The sequence below is a fragment of the Gorilla gorilla genome, chromosome 8, assembly GCF_029281585.2.
Source record: "Gorilla gorilla gorilla isolate KB3781 chromosome 8, NHGRI_mGorGor1-v2.1_pri, whole genome shotgun sequence".
Lineage (NCBI taxonomy): Eukaryota > Metazoa > Chordata > Mammalia > Primates > Hominidae > Gorilla > Gorilla gorilla.
This window is the reverse complement of record NC_073232.2, coordinates 88,118,716-88,135,884: the sequence shown is the minus strand read 5'-3', so window position 1 is coordinate 88,135,884 and position 17,169 is coordinate 88,118,716. Positions and strand designations below refer to the sequence as shown.

General features: G+C 38.0%; 1 protein-coding gene across 39 annotated transcripts in view; it reads right to left on the bottom strand.

Moving 5' to 3' along the window:
• ZNF438 (zinc finger protein 438) overlaps nucleotides 1–17,169 on the bottom strand; it is a 194,103-nt gene that overhangs the window by 124,344 nt on the left and 52,590 nt on the right. For 17 of the 39 annotated variants that reach the window (XR_008668741.2, XR_010135240.1, XR_010135241.1 and 14 more), the window contains one exon: nucleotides 11,906–11,964. The exons of 13 other annotated variants lie outside the window; for them this stretch is intronic. The gene's annotated coding sequence lies outside the window, so the exon portion shown is untranslated. Of the gene's footprint in view, nucleotides 1–11,905; nucleotides 11,965–13,798; nucleotides 13,892–17,169 lie in introns of all 39 variants that reach the window. 9 more of the 39 variants (XM_063710237.1, XM_063710233.1, XM_055351948.2 and 6 more) reach the window with 1 other exon arrangement.

Below are 17,169 nucleotides of genomic sequence, written 5' to 3'. Positions count from 1 at the left end.
AGCAAGTTGGATATAGCTTCCGGCTCATTGTCACACTGGCAGCAATTCATACAGCTGAACAACTGTGGATATTCAGAGAAACATGCACAAGGTCACATCAATTTGCTACTGGCCAAAAGATTAAAATATAAAATAAAAATTAAAGTGAGCAGACTGTCTCAAGATTCCATCTTTACTGTTTTGGAAAAACTGGTTTCATTTCTGTGTGGCATTATTTTTCCTTTAGCTATATAATAAAATAATACAAGTAGATAGATGTTTGACTCTAAAATGCACTAATAGGTTTGCTTTTAATAAGTAAATATAATCAAAGGGTCTCAATATAAATTATATTCATTTTAAAATCTGCTTTACAAAACAAAAAATAGGACTAAAATAGTTTGTAATATTAGTACATGCTTTATTGTGAAAGAAACTTTAAGAGGTTGGCCGGGCACAGTGGCTCACACCTGTAAGCACTTTGGGAGGCCAAGGTGGGCAGATCACCTGAAGTCAAGAGTTTGAGACCAGCCTGGCCAACAGAGTGAAACCCTGTCTCTACCAAAAATACAAAAATTAGCTGGGCATGGTGGCGGGCATCTGTAATCCCAGCTACTCAGGAGGCTGAGGCAGGAGAATTGCTTGAACCCGGGAGGCAGAAGTTGAAGTGAGCCGAGATCGTGCCACTGCACTCCAGCCTGGGTGACAAGAGTGAAACTCCATCTCAAAAAAAAAAAAAAAAAGAAACTTTAAGAGGTTAATAGAAACTCCTATCAAATTATGATATTTATCTATAGTGACAAATATCAATAGCCACCTATCTATGTGTAAAAAAATAGTGAACTTGGAAATATCTCCTTATATGTTAGGATTCAAATCAAGATATAACTCAGCAGTGAGCACTAGTATATATGCCAATGAGGCCAGGCCCTGTGGCTCACACCTGTAATCCCAGCACTTTGGGAGGCCAAGGCGAGTGGATCACAAGGTCAGGAGTTCAGGAGTTTAAGACCAGCCCGGCCAAGATGGTGAAACTCCGTCTCTACTAAAAACTACAAAAATTAGCCGGGTACGGTGGCAGGCGCCTGTAATCCCAGTTAATCGGGAGGCTGAGGCAGAAGAATCCCTTGAACCTGGGCAGCAGAGGTTGCAGATCGCAGCACTGCACTCCAGCCTGGGTGACACAGTGAGACTCCATCTCAAAAAAAAAAAAAATTTTTTTTGCCAATGAGATTGAATCAAGCCTTTATTATCAAACTGTAGTCATGAACAATAACTTTTCAATGTATCTTATTCCTGTCTTCCTGCTGAAATTTTACTTGGGTGAAAAGTCTGGGAGGATTTCCTACTAAAGTGATCCTTATAGTAGCTGAAATAGCTGCTGTATGTCCTAGGTGGAAGCTTTTCTGAAATTCTACTTTAGGAGAAAATAAGGAACAAATAAGTCACTGATGAAGAAAAGTTTCCACCACACATTTCAAGCATTCTTTTTTTTAGTTGTTTCTTCATTGCTGCTCGGCACAGGAAGTGTGATAACTGTCACCCTTACTTATAAATGTCAGATAGCCTTACTCTTTTATACTCAAACCCCAACTATTTGTTTAATGCCCTATTCAAGCTTCCATTAAATCTTTGATCACTAATTCAAGTAAAAATGATGTCTCCTTCCTCAAAGCTACCTGATTCTTGTCCATGCCTCTCACTTAGCTCATAACTATATTTAACATACTTTAGGTTGCTGTTTAACTTGATTAGTGTCCATATCCTCTTCGCTGAGAAGTCTAGGACACTTCAGATGGCAGGAACAAGGTGATGCACATCTCTGGAGAGCCCACAATACCAGGCACAATGCTGTTTACACTAGCATTCTGCAAGTATTTGTTGACTGACGGACATTAGTATTTTCTTGGGGGAAAATATAAGTGTTCAGGAAATGTTAACAGATTATCTTTAATCGATAACTAAATGAAATCTTTTTTTCTATGACCAAGCAGTGTCACGGATAGGTCAGCCAGGTATAGATCACCTAAGGACTTGGGCACAGAATGTTGTGAGGAAATTAACTGTTCAATGACAAAAGGACTCTGAACAGGACCTACCATTACAGATTAATAGGAAGGATGTAGACATGCACACAGTCATATGCATATGGAACAATGACCTCAAACTATAAAAATCCGAGAAAAAAACCTAGGAAATACCATTCTGGACACTGGCCTTGGCAAGGAATTTGTAGCTAAGACCTCAATTGCAACAAAAAAATTGACAAGTGAGACCTAATTAAACTAAAGAGCTTTTGCACAGCAAAAGAACTATCAACAGCATAAACAGACCTTACAGAATGGGAGAAAATATTCAAAAACTATGCATCCAACAAAGGTCTAATATCCAGAATCTATAAGGAACTTAAGCAATTCAACAAGCAAATAACCTCATTAACAAGTGGGCAAAGGACATGAACAAACACTTCTCAAAAGAATATATAAAAACAGCCAACAAACATATGAAAAAATGTTTAACATCACTGATCATCGGAGAAATGCAAATCAAAACCAAAATGAGATACCATCTCACGCCAGTGAGAATAGCTATTATTAAAAAGTCGAAAAATAATATGCTGGTGAGGCTGCAGAGAAAAGGCAATTCTTATACACTGCTGGTGGGAATGTAAATTAGCTCAGCCACTGTGGACAGCAGTTTGGAGAGTTCTCAAAGAACTTAAAAACAGAACTACCATCCAACCAGCAATCCCATTTCCTAAAGGAAAATAAATCGTTCTACAAACAAGACACATGAACTCCTATGTTCATGACAGCACTATGCACAATAGCAAAGACATGGAATCAACCAAGATGTCCATCAAAGAAAACGTGGTATATATACATCATGGAATACTATGTAGCCATAAAAAAAATAAAGTCATGTCCTTGGCAGCAACATGGATGTAGCTGGAGGCCATTATCCTAAGTGAATTAACTTAGGAACAGAAAATTAAGTACTGCATGTCCTCACTTATAAGTGGGAGTGAAACATTAGGTACACATGGATACAAAGATGGCAGCAATAGACACCAGGGACTACTAGAGGAAGGAGAGAGGGAGGAGGGAGGCAAGAGTTGAAAAAGTTAACTATTGGGTACTATGCTCAGTACCTAGGTGACAGGATCATCCATAACCCAAACCTTAGCATCACACAATATACCCATGTAACAAATCTTGTGGCACATGTACCCCCTGAATCTAAAATAAAAGTTGAAATGATTTTTAAAAATACAAAGATGTACGTACTAAATGCATCACTCTTTACTATTAGCAATACTGTAAAAAAAAATAGAATCTACAAAAGTAATCTGGCAGTCTCATTCATTCATTCAACAAACCATTATTGAAAACCCACTGCCTAAAATTACCCAGCACTTTGGAGGCCAAGGTGGGAGGATCACTTGAGAACAGGAGTTCTAGACAAGCCTGGGCAATATAGCGAGACCCTGCCTCTACAAAATGAAAAAATAAGTAGGGCTTGGTGGCATTTGCCTGTAATCTCAGGTACTTAGGAGGCTGAGGTGGGAGTAGCACTTGAGCCCAGGAGTTTGAGGCTACAGTGAGCTATGATCATGCCACTGTACTACGGTCTGGGTGATAGAGTGAGCTCCTGTTTCAAAAAAAAGAAAAAAATGATTTTAAATAGGCAAACTTTTGCTGTTAAAAAGAATCAAGGGGCCGGGCGTGGTGGCTCATGCTTGTAATCCCAGCACTTTGGAAGGCCGAGGTGGGTGGATCATGAGGTCAGGGGCTCAAGACCATCCTGGCTAACATGGTGAAACCCTGTCTCCACTAAAAATACAAAAAATTAGCCAGGTGTGGTGGCATGCACCTGTAGTCCCAGCTACTCGGGAGGCTGAGGCAGCAGAATCGCTTGAACCTGGGAAGTGGAGTTTGCAGTGAGCTGAGATTGCGCCACTGCACTCCAGCCTGGGCAACACAGCAAGACTCCATCTCAAAAAAAAAAAAAAGAAAGAAAGAAAACCTATTGTGTGACAGGCTCTGTATTAGGCACTGGGGAACTAAAGGTAAATGATTAATATCAGCAATTCATGTTGGCTCTTTAAAGCAGATTTAAACAGATTTAATCCAAAAATTCATCTACCCACCCCCCTGTAAAACTGTATTCCAGACAGTTAAGGTGCACTAAAAATATTTTATCTCATTGCTTAGAGCAATGCAGACAGTTTACTTTGCCTACACACTAGCAAACTTAAAATTATACTAGAAACTCTTTCAAAGAGATACTGTTTCATTTCAGTCCCCAAGTCCCTAGGTTCCCAAGTTGATGACTGAGGACAAAGAGATGTGCTATAAGCAGTAAGAATAAACTTACCCTTGGAGCCTTGTCCAAACAAAAGCTCTTTACCTGAGATTAAGGCAGCATTGGCAAAAGTACTCCTTTTCCCTGTAAATTAGCTGCTGACCCATTCTTACGCTCCACGGCGTAATATTTTCTTCTAAAACTTTAGAGGAAAAGGCAAAAACAGAAAGCCTTTTTGCCAACCACAAAAATTTATATACTTTAAATTGTGGGGAAAAGAAGAGCCGGTATATACTTTTAAAACCAGAGAAAAAGGAAATAAGTATCTCCCCAACACTCAACTATAAACTTCTAACAGCTGACTAGTAAAGAAAAGCAGAAATATTGTAGTTAACAGTTAAGCTGCTTTGCATCTGAGGCAACTTAAAATGATCTACTGATAAGTAAGCTAAAAGTAAGATGGTAGGGCCAAAATTTATCCTTTTAGAATTAAAATCCATTTTTAAACTATGTTTTAAGAAGAAAAGATGTAATCTTTAACATAGCAATAGGGTTTCATTCAACCAGAAACTCACTAAACTACGAATGAATAGATTCAAAAATCTACAAAATTAACCTGACAACAAATATGGCTGCTAAATTTTAATTTTAGAACTAATATGTTACTGCTCTGGTGTTGTTTTAAATTAAAGGATTTCTTCTGGGACTGCAAAGGAATGAATATTTAGCCTATCTCACGAAGGAAGGAATGATTTCTTGTCTTAAAAACAGGAGGTTCGCCTACAAGATCACCTGGGACACACTTGGCCAGTGCAAGCAGGCCAGAAGGTTACTGGAGCCTGGGAATGTTTAACATCAAGAAAGGAATTACAACTCAGTAAGATCAGAAGGAACTACACAGGAAATGTGAACAGTAACCCTTTCATATCTCTGTACCCGCTCCCACCGCCTGTGATAAATGAAGTCCTGCTGCTGCCCAGTTATGTGAATATACAAGCCAAGAGCAGAGAGGGATGGAGAAAAAGGGAAAAAAAAAGACATTTTATATATATGTACCCAGAGCACAGCATAAATTTATAACGGCATGATAAAATCATGCTGCTCCGCAAACAGCCTCTAGCCTAATTGCTACATATGTACTATATCACTGCCTTACCCAACAGTGCCCTAAGTAAAAATTCCAAAGACACCTGAAGGATCAGGCAGCGGTAGGTTGATGGGATAGTTGGCAAACTCATCCTAAGTAGGGAAACGTGGCTCCTACAAAGCTGACCAAACAGGTCTCCACCCTGGCTTATGTTTAAACATCTTGTTCCTAGTCAGTCTGTAGGGAAAGCATTCTTTCCACAATAACACACAATCAAATCAGAAATTCCTACTCCATCCTTTATCTACTCTATGTAAAAGTTTCTTCAATATTCTAAGCCAGAAGCTTAGAGAATTTAACTGAATGTAAACTTTTTTTTTTTTTTTTTGAGACGGAGTTTCCCTCTTGTTGTCCAGGCTGGAGTGCAATGGCGCGATCTCGGCTCACCACAGCCTCCACCTCCCGGGTTCAAGCGATTCTCCTGCCTCAGCCTCCTGAGAAGCTGGGATTACAAACATGCACCACCACACCTGGCTAATTTTGTATTTTTAGTAGAGATGGGGTTTCTCCATGTTGGTCTGGCTAGCTCAAACTCCCGACCTCAGGTTATCCGCCCGCCTAGCCCTCCCAAAGTGCTGGGATTACAGGCGTGAGCCACCGCGCCCGGCCTCTGATTGTAAACTTTATGATAGCCTAGCTATAGTGAAGGCAAGGTAAAATATTTCTAGCTGTTACTTGGAAAAGCAGATGTGACCACACAGATCTTAGATACCTTTAGAGACCCGTGGTTGGGATCTGAAGAAAACAAGACACTTACCACAACTGCCTCTGGATAAAGGGGAAATGCTCAGTTTCCACAAACCAGTTAGTATGAGAGCTATTAATTTTAAAAATACACAAAGTCCTCAGATGGTGAGGGCATGGGTTAGGGTAACAAAAATACAATGGAGAAAAAAGTGGCATTTCCAATGTGACACATTTAAAATATGGAAAGGAATTTCATGGGTCACTTTGAAATAAGATTTTTTTTTCATTGGTATAACTTCAGGCTAGAGATGGTTTGCCACAGAGTAAGTCAAAAAAATAAAAGAATGTGGAGATGACGATGACAATGACAACTGCCAATAAAAGTCAAAAGGATAGATTTTGAGAACTCTCCAGAAGAGGGAACAAAAAAACCAAAAGATTTTTTCTCTTGGCAAAGTGCCCCCTCCAAAGCACACAGTCTGCTTCAAGCAACAGCCTATACCCACAGTGGTTTCATATACTAAATGGCATATCACTAAATAACAGTAAATGAGATTAAACTGTAGATTTCCTAGTTGCCTTAAACAACTGATGTTTAATTTCTTGAACACTGAATCACAAATATGCAGTCTCATGACACTGTAAGAAGCTAAAGGTGCTCATTCTTTCCATGAATTCTAAATTGCTATAATACTTATATTAGGAAAATAGAACAGTGGGAAGGAAAATTTTAAACAAACCCAGAATAAACCACACTTTTGATTGGGTTTCCAGCAAGAATCAGTTCCCCATTAGAATGTGGACCCCGAAGTATACCAAATGCAAGCTCAGTGGAGCTCAGTCTCCTCAGCTGAAAATGAGAGCTTACTATGGAAATGAGCACTTCTTAATATTTTTAACCCATGTTCCATCCTATTAAACATAAAAACCTCATACTCCCATTGAATGTTATTTGTGACTTCAAAGCTATTATAACCAAAACCAAAACCAAACCAAAGCAAGGTAAGTTTTTATTGTTTTTTTTTCAGTGTCTCATCATAACCATTTACAAATTCATTTATTTACAAATACTTGCATAAATGGATAGATATTAATAATTAATGCTTTTTTAAATCTTGAAGACAAAAAAGATTTTAAAAAGCCTATGAAGACTAATGATGACAATGAAATGATATTTACTGAGACCTTTGGCAAATGATATTTACTGGGACCTTCTTCTCTCCTCCAGAGTTACTATTAATATAAATGATCCTTTCTTTACTAGCATTCAGCCAGAAGAAATGCTGGCTGATACACACACAGACACACACACACACACACACACACACATATATACACACACACATATATTAGGTCTTCAATATTTGTTAAATGTTAAAAGAGGTGATAGGTCCTCTTTTACTATTCTGAAAATAACAGAACCCTAATATAGTAACCTTTCTCAAGTAATAAAGGATAGAAGCAAGTAGGTTAAGTCTTTGGTATAGAGGTGAACTGTAGAAGATTTTGACAACAGTTATGTTAATGAAAACAGTAACAACACCACCTAATACTAGCACATTTATAAAACACTTAGCAATGTCTAACGTACTTTATGTAATTGCGACCCTACAGCTGTATGAAGTGAATATTATTATTTGATTAAAACAGTGTCATGAAGCTGTTCAAAGTCACACAGCTAGTTAAGCAGCAGAGCTCAGACTTAAAACTCTCTGAGAGCTATTCCATTCACCAACAGCTCTTTATTTTGTCATGAAATGTGGAAAATATCCTCATCCAAACTCCAAAATCAGCATATACATAAGCACAACCTTTTTTTCTCTCAACCTACCCAATACCCCTTTCTACCAATTCCCATAAAAATTCTTGGAGTTCCTATTGCAGCAGTCTTTATCTCTTCATACCGGTATGACCAAGGGCACAATGAAAGACTTCTTTCGAAAGGGAACCACCTGCAATCTAAGTCTTGTATCCTATAACTGTCCCCAAAATGGACATCATCACAGGCATAGGCTTTTCAAACCATTAACCAGTGAGGAAATGTCTGGGGTTGTCTGTTCCTCATTTAAAATCAGTCAAATAGGACATATACTACCACTTCATTCCTAAAAGCTGAGCAAGAATCACCCTCATATCTCCAGCTTTCTGGTTTAGCAAGCAGACACCTGACTCTGGGGACTTGGTAAAGGCCAACTGCACAAGAATAAAAAGTGTAACAGAACTGGCAGTTACAATCTTAGCAATTTTAAAAAATCATTCCAAATGTTTTGGTAGAAATCTTATTAAAGAATGCTAAACTACTGGCATTAGTAATTTACTGTAAATGAAAGGTATACTAAAGATAGAATTTTATTCACATAAAATAAACTATTTTACTTCTGAAGGTTATTATGAAGATAAGGCTAAATTATATGAAAAATGCTAAGCATCCCGCCTAGCCCATAGTAACTAGGTGGTAAGTGTCAGCTGCTATTAGTAATATTGCAGAAGTATTAAAAATAAAACATAACAATGGAAGGTCATATTTAAAATGAACCAGCAATCAACATTCTGTGTTTAAACATCAACAAAAAACATATCCATCTGTGGTATGTATACATATATATGCATAAAAATATTTAGAAGACAATTTGGAAGAATAAATAGCAAAATGATGATCTCTGGGGAGACAGAAGGGTGGTAGTCAAATGGAACTTTAGCCTGACATAAATGCTTTTTGTTTTTTAACAAAGTATTCATGAATTTCCTCTGTAAATAATTTTATTTTAAAAAGAAAAATCATAGTTTCTTCAATTCCATAGTTGATTTCAGTATTACATGAAAAAAAGTTTACTTTTTTTGTAGTTAACGTGTTCAAATTTCTAAAACCTCATTTTCCTTATTTAGTAATACTATTCAAGGCTTATGTTACAAACTGCTTTAATAATCTTCTTTATGATATTCCTAATTGCTATATTAAAAATATCTGCCTATGCCACCCCCCAACAATTTTATTAGGTTTTAAAACCACTCGGTGTATTTAATCAAGGTGCAAAGAGGCTTTCAAAGTCTCGGAAGCCATAAATCAAAACAGTTTCACATAAAAAGATTATCTTTTCCCCTTAAATTTTGTATGTGTTTACATTTAATAAACTACACACAGAAAGTAGAGCCCTTGATTCTTTTTTTTTTTTTTTTTTTTTTCTGAGATAGAGTCTTGCTCTGTCACCCAGGCTGGAGTGCAGTGGCACAATCTTGGCTCACTGCAAGCTCTGCCTCCCAGGTTCACGCCATTCTCCTGCTTCAGTCTCCTGAGTAGCTGGGACTACAGGTGCCCAGCACCACGCCTGGCTAATTTTTTGTATTTTTAGTAGATACAGGGTTTCACCTTGTTAGCCAGGATGGTCTCAATCTCCTTACCTCGTGATCCACCTGCCTCGGCCTCCCAAAGTGCTGGATTACAAGCGTGAGCCACCGCGCCCGGCCCCTTGATTCTTTTTAAGACCAAAAGTTTACCTATTTGAAATCATTATAACAATTTAAAATGTCTTAAGGAGTGCTATAATTAAAAAACCTCTGCTTCTATGCTCTTGCTAATTTCTAATTCTCGTTTGTACCGTTTGTGACAGTTTTTATATTTTTATCTTTTCTTCTAGTTCACAGCCATAACTTTGACTTTTGCAACGTATTCTTTTTTCCTTCAGATCATCTAGATTTTAGCCAATAAAGTGTGTATGAACTATGTCACAAAAGCTCTTATTAACTCCCTAAAAACAGCAAATAGTGGGCCTTTTGTGGCTCAGGCATGGAGGTAAGCCACATGCACCATGGGCCAGACTCAGCCTGGGCCCCTTCAATTTACAAATCCAGCTTAAAATAAATTACAGGCCTCTACTGTTGTCCAAAAAGACCAACACTTCAATGATGACAGAGAGAAAGCAGCCTCATACTTGAATAGGAGGACACTGGGCTGAATAGGAAATCCCTACCTCAAAGAGCCATGGGATTCAATGATTATGGGAGGCCATGCAATCTCTTTTTAATAAAGTTCAAGAAAGACTTTTACTGTAACTTAATAGGGAACAATGTTTGATCAAAAGGTGTCTCCCTTTAATTTCAAATTTAAAATTCTAGATATAATTTGTAGCTACTAGAGGGCAATTCAATCATCATCATCATCATCATCATCATCTTCATCATCAGCTGAATACAGAAAGCACATGTATCAACAATTTTTTTTCCTTCCAGATGCTCAGCTATGGACTCATTAATATAAAGCAGCTATACCTACAAAAACATACAATAATGTTTCCTCCAGTAGTTAATGCTGTAGTTCTAGAAGACTTAAAGACTGTAGAAATCTGAAAGTACAGGCACCTTGAGGCTGCCTCACTCTAATCTCGGAACACAGTCAATCCCACACATTCTATTATTCTCCCCTGTATGCCCTCATGTACCTGGCACTCTAGTTACCTATTTATTCATATCCCTCAGGACTATAAATGCCTTGAGAACAGACTCAATCTTCTCTGCCTTACTTTGTAAGTCCTGTTGCCTTGCATAGAGTAGATGCTCCACAAAAACTGAATGAAACATAATAAATATTAGCCATTTATATGTTGGCCTCACCCAAGTTCCTGAGGGCAGACTTTACTGAATGTTGATCTCTGCATCCCTACCAGAGCCTACCATACAGTGGCACTTAAAAGCCTATCACATATATTTTTAAATTCAAGTTTCTAATTTATTTTGAATTTTATTTGCATTTATTCAATTCATGATACGTGTTTACTAAAACAAAACACATTTCTGAAATGAAACAACTCTCTCCCACCCCCGGAAGCTCTTGATAGAGAGGGAAATAAAACTTTTCAACTATTTTTTAGTCCTCAATGTGATGACTACAGAGAAGAAAAGCAACCAAAGCCCACTGTCCAGTCTTTTCTGTGCTGTTCTGGTGGCTCTTCCTCCAGAATCCGGGCAGAATAAAGTCTTTCTTCAAAAAGAGTCACCCTTTGCTGCATAGATTTTATTCAGTCAGCACTTGTTCCCAGCTCTTTCACAACTGTGACATGTTCATTATTTGAAAACTCTCTCTGCCCACCCTGCGTGTGACCATGCCCAGCTCAACTTACAACAGATAGCCAGCTAGGGCAGCATCCTGTTACTGCCCTTGTGAAACACAACTTTAGTGCTAGCAGCCGTTTCACCACTCAGGAGTTCAATGAAAGATGTTCAGTGTGACCTGCAGCCTAATGGCTGACTGGTAGCACACAACTGGCCTACCTCCCAGTACCCTCGATTTTGAGACACACACATATCCCAGTGGAAAAGGTGATAACCTTCTGGGAATCTACATACATAGTTCTGTCAAGTTTTCTCCAGGAAAAAATGGTGATTTAACATTCCCAGCTAGGTGCAGGTGCTCAGGCCTATAATCCCAACATTTTGGGAGGCCCAGGCAGGAGGATTGCTTGAGACCAAGAGTTTGAGATCAGCCTGTTTAAGACAGGGAGACCCCATCTCTATAAAAAAATTAGCCGAGGCTGGTGATGCGCGCCTGTAGTCCCAGCTACTCAGGGGACTGAGGTGGGAGGATCGCTTTAGCCTGGGAGTTCAAGGCTGCTGTAAGCTATCATCAAGCTATTGCACTCTAGCCTGGGTGATGCAGTAAAATCTTGTTTCAAGAAAACAAAAACAGAACAAGCAACAACAACAACAAACATTCCTCTGAGTCACTCTAGTACCAAATTATTTCCATGTGTTACAATAGGGACAATAGACTGCAACATGCGTCATGTCACTTACCTAATACGAAGTCAGAACATAAACACGTGAGCCACATGTGATTCCTTCTTCTAATCCTCCTGTTCAAAGCAGTAAGATAAATGGTTTATTCCTCTTGACTTTACAAAATGAAATTAAAAATAAAAATGCTATTGAGTAGAAACCTCCTTGTTCTACCCTGGTCCTCTGGTCAGACACAGAATTTTAAAGTTAGAAAGGATCTTTGAGTCAGATTCCTCATTTAATAAATCTAGTCTGAGACTCACAAAAGTTAAATGGTTTGCCACAGTTAGAAACAAGAACAGAGAACCAAAATTAGAATAAAGGTCTCCTGCCTCCTCAGCCCATGTGCTTTCCAGAATACCACACTAAATCGAGTCTCTTGCCAAGAACTTCACCCTGACCTGATAATCCTGGAGAGGCTGTTCTCAGCTTTACTTCACTCCCTACCTCTTGGTAGTCTAGCTACATAATCATCCACTAAAAAAGAAAAAAAAAATTAAAGAGAAGCCTTCCATGTCTAAAAGTAACTTAGTGACAGCATTGTTTTCTTAAAGATATAATATTACCCCTAGCAACTGCTACAGAGTTCTTCCTTCCCCACTGTTTCCAAGACAAGACTGAATGAATGTCCTCTAAGACCCTGCTTCCCTAAATGGTCCTCAAGCATGTTCTGAAAAAAACTAGGAAAGCCCCATACAAGGTCCCTTATTATACAGAGAGAATGAAGTTGGTGCCCATTTGAGAGGAGGTCAGATGACTAGGCACATTCAAGATGGTGAAAACAGTCTTAGAGACTCGAAAGCAACAGAGGACAGCTTCTGTCACTGAACAAATACCAATGAGAATCTAAGTGCCACGCCCTGTGTTACCTGATGCAGTAATTGACAGGGACATCTTAGAACACAAGCTTACAAGCTACTAAATAACTGGTAATTCTCCCCATAAAACCCATCACCATAAAATCCATTAATCCAATAATCCTAAACATGTTCCAGACCTTAGACTTTGCACAGAAAATACCAAATACATAATTTGGTATCTTAATTTCAAATCTGACTATTTCTACTTCTTTTCTCCTAGTCTAATGAGCAAAGAAATAGTTTGAATGTGGGCAACAGAAAAAATGAAAACAGTATTTTTTAAAGATATAATGTGAAAATAAATCAAAATAATAAGTAATAGGATATCAGAATATAATTTTGATGGTTTAAGATTCCTTTTGATAAATACTTGAAAAAGTAGAAATTAAGGTTGTGACAACTTAGGGTTTTCATATTCTTTATGCCCATATAAAAGTTAATAAAATAAATTGTGCATAAATTATTTAAAATTATAATTTAGTAACAGTCTTAAGTTAAAAATCTTAGATCATATTAATGAAAACAGAGAAGCAGATAAGTAAAAACATATTAAATTTCTCATTTATCAAGAGATACCATCCTATTCTTAACTGTTAATGATAGGTGTCATATAAATTTAAAGTTAAAAAAAATCTTTAAAATAATCCTTAGATTTCAAAGCCTTAGATGCACAATAAGTCAAAAATGAAAACCAAATTAAACATAAAACTTTAAATCAAAACAGCAAAAAATCCAAAACACAATGAAAACAAGGAAGAATTTCAAACAAAAAGCTGAAAAGATCAATAAAACCAATTAGAACAATTTGGAAACAAATTTAAATGCATTAAATATTTGTTAAGAGACAAAGTTCTTTTTAGGATAAAAAATAAAATCCAAGTATGTTCTACTTTTAGGAAACATATCTAAAAGTAATGACAAAGAAAGTGTAAATATAACAGGAAGCACAGATTTATGGAGAAATATAAACTAAGGTAGCAATATCAATGTCAGCTAAAACAAAATACAAGTCATAAATTAGAAAGTCATGGCTGGGTGCAGTGGCACACACCTGTAATCCCAGCACTTTGGGAGGCTAGGCCAGAAGGATCGCTTGAGGCCAGAAGTTCAAGACCAGTCTGGGCAATACAGCAAGGCCCTATCTCTACAAAAAATTAAAAGGAAAAATTAGCCAGGTGTAGTGGCACACTTATAGTACCAGCTAGCCAGGAGGATTGCCCACTTGAGCCCTAGAGATTGGAAGGTGCAATGAGCTATGATCGTGCCTCTGCATTCCAGCCTTGGTGACAAAGCAAGACCCTTTAATGAAAAAAAAAAGAAGTCATATTACTCTGATAAAAGGTATAATCCTCAGTTGAGATGCTAACAGTAAATAACACATAACACATTAACACATACGCCAAAATAAAAACTTATAGAACTATAAATAACTAAAATTGATGGAAGAAATCAGTGATTTACAACTTTAAGCCTTTGAGAGATCAGACAAAAAAATAATAAAGTTCAACAACATAATAGGTATTTAGGTATCTCATAAAGAAAACTTCTTTAAAAAGGTCTGTGTAACTTTACGAAAACTGATCATAGGCTAGTCCAGAAATATAACCATAAAAATCTAGAAAAGCAGAATGCCATATATTAACATCATTCTATTATTAGTACCAAAAGCTTAAAAGTAACTTGGAAATTTGCAAAACATTCTCTCAAATAATTAATCAAAAAGGAACTCTTGGCATGTAATCATATGTATTTTAAAAACTACTTTAATTGAGAATACCATACCAATATATAGAGAATATAGCCAAACAGTATAAAGAAAAACTTAAAACTCTGAAATGCTTTCCATTTTATATTAGCATATAAACTTTCTGCCATAACAAAGAGACTCAAAAGTAGCTCAAGTGAGAAAGAAATTCTTCTTTTTCATGCCAAAATACGGGGTGACAGGGGAAGGTGTGTTTCACAAGATCATCTGTGGACCCAGGCTGGCCCTGCCATCTTCCACGTGGTTTCCAAAGTAGTTTCCAACTAAGATGGCTACTGTAACTGGTGTTAACATCCCAGCCAGCAGAAAAGGAAAAAAGAAAGTCTAGGGTAAGTGGCTTGTCTTAACGGAGGTGATCTTACACACATTACCATTAACCTCTCATTAGTCACACAGCCACATGTTGCTGTAAAAGAAGCAGAGAAGCACAGTTTCTAGATAGGGAGCCATGTGCTTAGCTAAACTCTAGGGGATCCATTCCTAAAAGAAGAAATAGATTCTGGGCCCGGCACGGTGGCTCACGCCTGTAATACCAACACTTTGGGAGGCCGAGGCTAGTGGATCGCAAGGTCAGGAGTTCGAGACTAGCCTGGCCGATATGGGGAAACCCCGTTTCTACTAAAAATACAAAAACTAGCCGGGCATGGTGGCGGGCACCTGTAGTCCCAGCTACTCAGGAGGCTGAGGCAGAGAACTGCTTGAACTTGGGAGGCGGAGGTTGCAGTGCACCGAGATCGTGCCACTACACTCCAGGCTGGGTGACAGAGCAAGACTCCATCTCCAAAAAAAAAAAAAAAAAGATTCTAAGGGACATTGGTATGTTGGTATGTCTTCTAACCAGTTTTTCTAGTTAAAAAACATGAAATAAAAGTCAACTCAAGAAGTTAAGGACACGAAAGCAGAACCAAGAACAGGTTGTAATTATTTCATTTTATCTGGCTGCTTCTTAGTGTCAAGGGTACTACCAAACATCGATTCAAGAAACTGGAAATGTACACCAGTTCATTCTGAGGATTCCAATACATCAAACTACAGACTAGAAAGTATATTGAGAATTCATCTACTCTCTTTCCTTACTTAAGGACTTTTAATTCATATATTTTTTATGTATATTGTATACACTGATTTATCTAAATGGATTTTTCAGGGTGACTAAGTTTTAGCATTACACAAAGGTCTTCTAACATTAGACAGAAGTTAATCTTTTGCTAGTAAAATAACTTTCAAAATTTGTGTACCAGGGTTTTTTTAAGCATTGTTACTGAGATAATAGTTTACATATAATAAAATATATAAATTTTAAGTGTACTTTTCAGTGGGTTTGGACATATTTATATCTCCATATAATCACCACCAGAATCAAGATATAGAACACAACCATTATCCCAAAAAGTTCCCTTGTACTGCCTCCAGATCAATCACAACCCACCCTTAGCTGCATGCAACAACTTGTCCACTGTTTGTCACCATACAGTAAATTTATCTCTTCTCACACTTCTGATATACTAACCTAGAGCAGTAAATGGAATCAGTTGTGGTGTTCTGTATCTGGCTTATTTTACTCAGTATAATGTTTTTGAAGTTTATCCATATTTCTAGTGTGTATTATTTTCAAAATGGTAAATGAACATTGGCTTCAAGTCACCAGCTGCATTAGCCCCTAGCAAGAGAGTCAGCTTCTCCTTTGAAGCTTTGAAGCCAAGCATTGACTCTCCCTCTCTAGCTATCAAAGTCTTATATGATATCGTCTTCAAATATAAGGCTGTTTCATTTGCATTGAGGCCATTAAGAATTATGCTAGGGCCATGAATAATTATGCTAAATCTTTTTTTTTTTTTTTTTTTTGAGACGGAGTCTCGCTCTGTCGCCCAGGCTGGAGTGCAGTGGCGCGATCTCGGCTCACTGCAAGCTCCGCCTCCCGGGTTCACGCCATTCTCCCGCCTCAGCCTCCCGCGTAGCTGGGACTACAGGCGCCCGCCACCATGCCCGGCTAATTTTTTGTATTTTTTAGTAGAGACGGTGTTTCACTGTGTTAGCCAGGATGGTCTCGATCTCCTGACCTCGTGATCCGCCCGCCTCGGCCTCCCAAAGTGCTGGGATTACAGGCGTGAGCCACCGCGCCCGGCCTAATTATGCTAAATCTACACTACTCTGTAAATGGAACAACAAAGCCTGGATGACAGCATGTCTATTTACAGTATGGTTTGCTGAATAGTTTAAGCCCACTGTTGAGAGTCACTGTTCAGAGAAAAAGATTCCTTTCAAAATATTATTGCTCAATGAAAATGCACCTAGTCACCTAACAGCTCTAATGGAGATGTACAAGGACATTAATGTTGTTTTCATGCCTGCTAACACGATATCCATCCTGCAGCTTACGGAACAAAAAGTAATTTCAGTTTTCATTCCATGCTCATGGATAGGAAGAACCAATATCACGGAAATGGCCATACTGCCCAAAGTAATTTATAGATTCAATGCTATCCCCATCAAGCTACCACTGCCTTTCTTCACAAAATTGGATAGGACTACTTTAAACTGCATATGGAACCAAAAAAGAGCCTGCATAGCCAAGACAATCCTAAGCAAAAAGAACAAAGCTGGAGGCACCACACTACCTAACTTCAAACTATACTACAAGGCTACAGTAACTAAAA